The sequence below is a fragment of the Eubalaena glacialis genome, chromosome 5, assembly GCF_028564815.1.
Source record: "Eubalaena glacialis isolate mEubGla1 chromosome 5, mEubGla1.1.hap2.+ XY, whole genome shotgun sequence".
Taxonomy (NCBI): domain Eukaryota; kingdom Metazoa; phylum Chordata; class Mammalia; order Artiodactyla; family Balaenidae; genus Eubalaena; species Eubalaena glacialis.
In genome coordinates, this window is record NC_083720.1 from 56803652 (window position 1) to 56813395 (window position 9744).

Below are 9744 nucleotides of genomic sequence, written 5' to 3' on the forward strand. Positions count from 1 at the left end.
AAAGTTTGTTTTATAGCCCAAGGATCCCTTCTTTCCTCCATTCCAAACAGCCAGGACCTCCACTTTACTCTTTAGTTAGAGGACACAAGGAAATAAAGCTTTAGAGATTGAGATTGAAATTAACTAACAAAAAAAAAAGCTAACTAAAAGAAGGGGAGTGGGTCTTAATTATCATACTGAGATTTGTGTGACTCAAAATCTATGAGTTTAATTCAGATGTCATTATCAAGTCAACAAGTGTTATTCTACCAAGTATAGTTGTAATAATGATGGCTATAAGAAGAAATAGACTCTAAATATTTATAAATTAATGAGTTCAATATTACAGCTACGATGAGATCAACATATTGTTTATATACCATCTCCCTCAGTAACAAAACAGCTACTTGCATCTTTGGCAGATAGTTTGATTTTTTGTCTTTCAAAATGAGATCTAAATCATAGTCTGAAACATTGGTTAGAGCTTTAGCCTAAATTATCTCCTTAAAAAGAGAGTAGCCATTTTAATGTTGATGGATAAAAGGAGTTATTTCTTCGTTAGTATGCCTCAGAGGATCTAACAAATTCAAAAAAAATCAAAGAAAAAATTCAAATGCCAAAGGCAAGTTGATTCTTCTATGAGCCATGTTGCATTTTAAGATGTGTTATAACCAAAAAAAAAAAAAAAAAAAAAAAGATGTGTTATAACCAATTGATGATTTGTATGTAGACGTAAAAAGACAATTTCATGGGGGTGTCTCAGTATATTTTTTTTGAATGAAAGAAAGTTCTCCATATCTTTGCATTCTGAATATAGCAAAAACTGCTTTAATTGAAGAAAAGGAAAAACAAAAAAAAGCATTGATTCTAGGCTTTGTGGTCTCCTATGATTAGTAGTGGTCTCTTTCCCTGCCATTGAGGTCACTTAAGCCATCAGCATTAACCTAGAATACCTGGTCAGCATGAGGAATGGCCATCCCATCACATTTTTAAAATTGTTTAAAAGATAGCAATCATTTAAATGGACACTTTACCCAAAGAGAAATTTTAATGCATTAAAAAATAGAATAGGCAGTGAGGAGGAAGTATTGAGTAGTGGTAAGTGGCATGTACATTTTCTCTTTCATTTATGTCCTGCTAAATGCACTGTGACTTTCTGACATTTCAGTTTTGAACTTTCAAAATGCATGCCTTCTTTCTTATCAAATATTGTTTCTATTCAAAATAGCAGTGACAGTTTCAAAGTTTTAAAGTTATTCTTTAATGATGGACATCTTGCAATCAATCTATACTTAATAATAGCATTTTATACTTGGCAATATTTATCATAAATGATCAAAGTGGTTTAAAGGCTTTTATTAGAACACTGTAGGGCAACAGTTGGCATTACAATTCTTTATTCTTTAACCTTTGGGGAAAAAAACTGCAGTAGAAAGAAATTAAATCTTTTAGCTTACAGAAGAAATGTGGCACGTAAATACAAATTATCAGTGAGTGATTTGTTTTTAATTCACAAAATGAGTCAGTAGGGAATAGTTGTCAATAGAAATAAAATATCTGACTCTCAACCCTCTTTACTTTTACACAATGAGTTATTCATAGTTATTTCTTTGGTGGCAGTGGTGGTGACAGTGAGAGGGTTGTCTCAATTTGGCAACGTCAACACTCATAAAAGAACACATGGCCTTCTCTTCCTTCATTTTAATGAGACATTGTTTCTCAAAGAAACCCAGAAGATTTAGAAAATTTAGATTAGGTTAAATATTACAGATTTATTTTCTTTACTCATAATTCTCATTTTATAACAGTAAATTTATTGCATACTTTAATAAACACAGTGCTAAGTTCTAAATTTAATTAGTATTGAATATAATTAGAATGGGTCTTTTTGATATACTTAAGGCCATTTTTCCCCAACTATTTCCCATCTTGCTGGAAATCATACATTTTTGAATCCTTCAAGTTTGTTTTTCTAGATTTTCCTATTTCAGTAGAATTATACCAAGAATGTATGTGATAATAAAAGCTAGATATAACTCTCAAATAGGTGAATCACTGTCATTTAAGAACAGCAAAGTTGACAAGGGAAAAGGACTTGTGCAGACATCAGTGAAACTCAAAATGGTAGAGGGTTTCAAAGGGGGAAGAAAGTACATTTCTATGACAAATTGGCTTTGGCTCAATTGCAGACTCTAAAGGACATCAGATGATCTTTCTTATTCCCTACTCTATTTGTAGCAATTAGTACAATGTCTGTCACCAAATAAATAGTTGTTATGTAAATTATAAATGAATTCACACCTACACTTTGCAATCAGGCCAGTCTCAATATATGATTTCTTCTCCTAATTTTTTAGTGAGTCCAAAGTGGAATTAAATTTAGTTTAGCATCTAGCTTTATGACTACTTTGAAGTAATCTAATAATTCTAGAACTCACTTTCTTTATGTCTAACACTTGAGTCATAATCTTTGATTCACAAAGATTTTATAGCTGTATCTAGATACTAGTGCTCCTGTATATGTTTGTAAGTCACTTATAGTTCAAATAAATGACATTTATAGGCATTGTAGTAAATTTACAGTGGATTTACTTTTTGGTTAATCTATTCAGAACTCTAGGATGTAGGAGAATAGATAATGCTCTTCCCATTTTTTAAATTAGATACAGTAAAATTGAAAAAAATATGTTGATTCAGAAAGATTTTCTTATTTTTACTTTCCATTTTGAAGCTTTGACACTGTAGTAATACATTTCACAAATTTCCATTTAGTGAATAGGGATTTAGAATTAGTGCAAGGATCAAATAAAGTTACCAACTCTGGAAAACATTACAGGGAATAGATACCCCAAACAGAAAATAGTTCAAATAATAGAGGCAATTAACACTTACTTCATAAGTATAGTATTTAAGAAAGCTTCACTAACAGGAATAGTTAGGTATATGATGGGTTCAGTGTACTCCCATTAATATAAATGAATATCAGAGATTCTACTAATTATTATGAATAGAATAAATTCCATAAATAGTATTCAATCTTATTCAGAATTTCTGAAAATTAGTCATTCCATATAATGAATATTCAAGATAAATGAAGAAGCTCATTTAAGGGATAAAGGAAATAGTTTTGTGGTAGGCAGAATAATGTTCCACCAAAGTTGGCATCCTAATCCATGATCCTGTGAATCTGTTACCTTACATGGCAGAAGGGACTTTCAAGATGTTATTAAAGTTAAGGACAGTGAGACAAGGAGATTATCTTGGATTATCCAGGAGGAACCAATCTAATCACGAGTCCTTAAGAGAGGACTCATTTCTGGATATAGTCCAAGAAAAAGATGTGACTATAGAACAAAGGTCAGGGGCTTACAATGTTGCAGGTTTTGCAGATGGAAGATGGGTGCCATGAGCCAAAGAATGCAGGCTGCCACTAGAAACTGGAAAAGACAAGAAAACAAATTGTCCCCTAGAGCCTCCAGAAAGGAACACAGAATGGCTGACATTTTGATCTAAGCCTGGAAAGATCTGTGTCAGATCTCTGATCTACCAAATGGTAAAGTAATAAATTTGTGTTCTTCTAAGCTACTAAGTTTGTGGTACTTTATTACAATCACCATACAAATCCAATACAAGTTCCAACATAGGCTGTGTAAATTCTTGCTAATTATTGATCATTATTTAATCATTTTATTGATGATCAAGGTCAAATCTATGCTTAGTAATTATAGCACTAAATAAAAATGTAAGAACTAGTTTTTTCCCTTACAGTTGGTGAGGCTAGATACCCTATGAAATAAAAAAAAGGAAAAACTTTGACAGTAGTTCCTACTGTACGTCTGAACTGAGTACTTGTTAAATGCTACATCATTAATTGTAATAATGGTGTTATAGTTTTCCATTAAACGAATGTGGAAAGTAAGTCTTGAAACATTAAGGCAAATTCCCAGTCTCCAGAAGGTTATTAATGATGGAATTTACATTCTAAGACAGGTTTTAAACTTACCACTTCATGGCTCTGTAATAATTCCCATTCTGACTATATTTCTTGAATCCCTTCCTTCCTACTCAATTTGCTGCTTCTAATCATCTATGGAACAGGGGAGTCAGAAGAACTAATTTTCTTAGAGTTGGATATGAAAATAGAGTAAAGTGATAATGAGGACATGAAGGTCAATCTAAGAATGAAATTCATGAGCTTCAGTGAATGAACTTTTTATATCCATATTCATGATATGAAGACTATGCCAGTTTTTAGACTTATATGCACTCTTGCTCTATTATTAGTGTGCCTGTAATGACAGAGACAAACCTATTGAATAAGCTAAAGATATCATGTTATTGACTGCATGTTTATGTCCCGATGAAATGCATATGTTGAAATCCTAACTTTCAGTGTGATGGTATTAGGAGGTGGAGCCTTTGGGATGTATTTAGATCATGAGAATGGAGCCCTCATGAATGGGATTAGTGCCCTCATAAGAAGGAACATAAAATCTTGCCCTCTTTCTCTCTGCTCTCTGCCATGTGAAGACACAACAAGAAAATAGTCATCTGCAAATCAGGATGAGTGCCCTCATGAGATATAAGATGGCCAGCTCCTTTATCTTGGACTTCCCAGCCCCCAGAACTATGAGAAATAAGTGTTTGTTGTTTAAGCCACCCAGCCTCTGGTAATTTTGTTACAGCTGCCCAAACTGACTAAGATAGTTGTCAAACTCAAGACAGAGGGTATATTAATAAAATTGTGCACATTGCATGATTGAAGTCAAGGGTTGTTTAGTTTCTTAGGGTTGCCATAACAAAGTACCATAAACTGGATAACTTAAAATGACAGAAATTTATTGTATCACAGTTCTGCAGAAGTCCAGTATCAAGGTGTCATGTTTCCTCTGAAACATGTAGGGGAGAATCCTTCCTTGCCTATTCCAAATTCTGGTAGCCCAAGTTGTTCCATATCTTGTGCCAGTATAACTCCAATCTCCGCCTCCATCTTCACATGACCATCTTCCCTCTGTGTGTGTTTTCACATGGCATTCTCCTCTCTGTATATATTTGTGCCCAATATGCCTCTTTTAATAAGGACATTTGCTGTATTGGGTTAGGACCCACCTTAATGGCCACATCTTAACTTGATTACATCTTCAAAGAGCTTAGTTTCAAATAAGGTCACATGCACAAGTATGGATGTTAGGATTTCAACATATCTTAATAGAGGACACAATTCAACCCATAAAAAGAGTTATGGACAAGTTCCAGGGAAAACTGAGAAGAAATATTCTTCAGGTGGACTAGATTCTAAATGACCAATTCTTGAACAAGGGTTTTGGAAGAGGAATTCCAAAATAAACCTTTGGATGGTGTTTGGATAGCATGGTACTCCTCATGGCTCCTAGATTCCTGATGTGGCAAATGTCTGAATGAAGAATTTGGTAGCTCATTTTTATTTTGTGTTTTGATGCTGTTCTAGTTTTTGATTGTTGGTTTAATAGATAAGTGGGAATGACATGTGACTATGACTATGACAGTCAGAGAGAAGGATGATTACACATTAAACTCAGTTTTAATAAAGAGCTTCAGATTTTTCATAAGGGCTGAGGCTGTAATTAGGCAGAAGAAGATGATGGACACAGGTGGAAAACAGGAAAGCAGTATGTATATTAAGCAAGAAAAATGAACTCTAAGCAGAATAAAAGGACCAAGGGCAGACATGAAAAGGGAAGCTTAGAGAAAAACTCTGAAGAAAATCCTACTTTTTAACTTCAACAATGAATTCATAGGTTTTTCACAGAGCACAAATTGTATCTTAGATAATCAGGTATCTAATTGCACCATTATGAAAATATCACTCTGAAATCTTAGGCCATTAGCTCAGCATGAAATATAATCCCAGAAAGATATAAAGAATTTAGGTATATTTGTCATCTTCTTCAAGTCAATAATGATTTTCTAATGAGTTTTATTTTTATCAATAAAAGATATGTGGAAAAATCATAGGAGTAAACAAATTCAGAAAAAGAGAAATAAGTGACTACTTAAGATTTTATGTGTAAACCTTGATCAATGCTTCGAATACAAAGGAAGTGATATACAATAGAATTTTTTGTGATTTTATTTGTACTCCTTAAACAAACAAGTCAAATAGTGTATTTTTTTTTTTTCTGAAGAGAAACCCCTCAGAAAACAATCAGCTATAATTGTTGAGCTCATTTTAATTTTGTGAATTCTACCCATACCTCTTTTTTTCTTTAAATGTTTGCCTCTGAAAACTTTAAATATTTTCACCTATGAAATTTACTTTCACAATTTAACATGGGAGCTAAGGAGTTACTTACTTCTCCTTGTTATTAACCATGCACTTGCAAAATCATCATTCCTAAATTGCACTATATTTTCATAAGATTCAGTAAATCCTGTATTTTCTGTTTAGCATAAGGGGTAAAAGCTTATTTCTGAAGTGAAAATGCACAGTTTCAATGTAACTTCAGACCCTGCTTTTTTCTGCTATGAAATGAGGATAATAATGTTACTGAACTCACAGGATCATTTTCAGGATTCAATGAGGTAATATTTATGAGGCACGTGTACAAGTGCTTATCATATAATCAGCAGAAAATACATGTCACATATTAATATTATTGTTAAAAACATTTTAAGAATCAATGATTATTTCAGTTTTAGAATATCTGTTTGGGAAAAACAAAATTGAGGAAGAGAAAATAAATGAGACCAACAGAAGGAAGGCAAAATAGACAGAAGAGAATGAAAAACGTTTTGCAATGAACCATCATTACTTCCTTTATGAGCAACAGTTCTTGTTTCCTCTAGAATATCCGCATGTGATACATATATTCCAATAGACAAAGCACCACCAAAAAATATTTTTAAAATAACTCTTGTCCGCTTATTTTACCCCATAAATGTAGCACATAGTAATATTGCTTAAAACTCATCTTTTTTTCTCTATCACCTATTTTCCACACATGCAACAGCTACACACACACTTCTTTCTTCAAAAATGATTTCAGAACATCCTTACTCATTGAATTGAATAACTCTAGTCCTATTTTTATCATGATAGGAAATTATCTGGCAATAAATAAATCACCTAGAGGGCTGGAGAGTGGAGGAAACCCAACTGGCTGAGCCAGAAGCCCCTTTATTCCACACAGAAAACAGAAAGTAGACTCAAACAATACTCATTTTTTTCACACTGCATCCAAAAAAAAAAACCCCAACATTTTAGAGTGAAGAGGTAAATGTTTAGGTTGCCTTGTTAATCAGGGTCTAATCATATGATAGAAACCACCAGAATATGTAAATATAGTAATGTAGAGAACTGGTATTCAAGTGAGAGAAAAGATAAAAATCCAAAATTAGGAGAGTGGAATGTCCAGAACTCAGCAATATGTAGCTACTATACCCTCTAGACTGAAGATTAAGGGGAGAAGATTTTTGGGGAGAGGAGGGGTGGGACCTAGACCCAGGATAGACTGGAGGAGGAAGAATACACAGTGGGTTTATTTGGAAGAAACTGCATTCACAGAGGGGACAGAACCACTCCCATGTAATCCAAGATAGAAAGACAGGAAGATAGAGTCCATATATTCCTTCCCTACGCTTGACTAACAATCTCCCAAAAATACCTTCCAAGGCCATACCTAGCTGGAAGACAGCTGACTAGAATTCTTAGTAAATACAGCACCAGCCACCCCATAATACATAGCAAAGAAAAGAGCAAGGGTAGATGCAGGGATTCATGTGCAATCAAATACTGGAAAAGCACAGTAAATGTTAGGGAGACTGTTCATGGGGATAGATGAAAACAACAATTACAGAGAGACCTTCAAGATTGCAGAGGAGTAAGACGTGGCGATCAGCTTCCTCCCCACAAATACAACAAAAATACATCTACATGTGGAACAACTCCTACAGAACACTTACTGAATTCTGGCAGAAAACCTCAGACTTCCCAAAAGGCAAGAAAATCCCCACGTACCTGGGTAAGACAAAAGAAAAAAGGAAAAACAGAGACAAAAGAATAGAGATGGGACCTGCACCTCTGGGGAGGAGCTGTGAAGGAGGAAAAGTTTCCAGACACTAGAAAGCCCCTTCACTGGCAGGCATGGAGTGGGGGAAGCTTTGGAGCCACAGAGGAGAGCACATCAACAGGGGTGCAGAGGGCAAAGCAGAGAGATTCCCACACAGAGGACTGATGTTGACCAGCACTCACTAGCCTGAGGTGCTGAGCCTCAGGCTTTGGACGTCAAACCCCAGGGAGAGGACTGGGGTTGGCTGATTGAAGACAGCCTGAAGGGGGCTAGTGCACCACAGCTGGCTAGGAGGGAGTCTGGGGAAAAGTCTGGACTTGCTGGAGAGGCAAGAGACCATTGTTTCAGGGTGTGCAAGGAGAGGGGCTTCCTGCTCTGTGTGCCCACAGACGGCAGAACACTGCCTAAGCAAGCTACAGAGACAAATGTAACACAATAACAGTAGGGGATTTTAACACCCCATTTTCACCAATGGACAGATCATCCAAAATGAAAATTAATAAGGAAACACAAGCTTTAAATGCTATATTAAACAAGATGGACTTAATTGATATTTATAGGGCATTCCATCCAAAAACAAAAGAATACACTTTCTTCTCAAGTACTCATGAGACATTCTCCAGGATAGATCATATCTTGGGTCACAAATCAAGCCTGGTAAATTTAAGAAAATTGAAATTGTATCAACTAACTATTCCGACCATAATGCTATGAGACTAGAAATCAAATACAGGAAAAAAAAACTGTAAAATACAAACACATGGAGGGTAAACAATATGTTACTAAATAACCAAGAGATCACTGAGGAAAACAAAGAGGAAATCAAAATATACCTAGAAACAAATGACAATGAAAACACAACAACCCAAAACCTGTGGGATGCAGCAAAAGCAGTTCTAAGAGGGAAGTTTACGGCAATACAATCCTACCTCAAGAAACAAGAAATATCTCAAATAAAAAACCTAACCTTACACCTAAAGCAATTAGAGAAAGAAGAACAGAAAAAAGAAAAAACCCCAAAGTTAGCAGAAGGAAAGAAATCATAAAGATCAGATCAGAGATAAATGAAAAAGAAATGAAGGAAACAGTATTAAAAATCAATAAAACTAAAAGATGGTTCTTTGAGAAGATAAACAAAATTGATAAACCATTAGCCAGACTCATCAAAAAGAAGAAAAGAACACTCAAATCAACAGAATTAGAAATGAAAAAGAAGCAACAAATGACACCAAAGAAATACAAAGCATCATGAGAGATTGCTACAAACAACTAAATGCCAATAAAATGTACAACCTGGAAGAAATGGACAAATTCTTAGAAAAGTACAATCTTCCAAGACTGAATGAGAAAGAAATAGAAAATATGAGCAGACCAATCACAAGTTCTGATATTGAAACTGTGATTAAAATCTTCCAACAAACAAAAACCCAGGAGCAGATGGCTTCACAGGTGAATTCTATCAAACATTTAGAGTAGAGCTAACACCCATCCTTCTCAAACTCTTCCAAACGGTAGCAATGGGAGGAACACTCCCAAACTCATTCAACGAGGACACCATCACCCTGATAGCAAAACCAGACAAAGATATCACAAAAAAAGAAAACTACAGGCCAATATCACTAATGAATATAGATGTAAATATCCTCAACAAAATACTAGCAAACAGAATCCAACAGAACATTAAAAGGATCATACACCATGATCAAGTGGGGTGTAT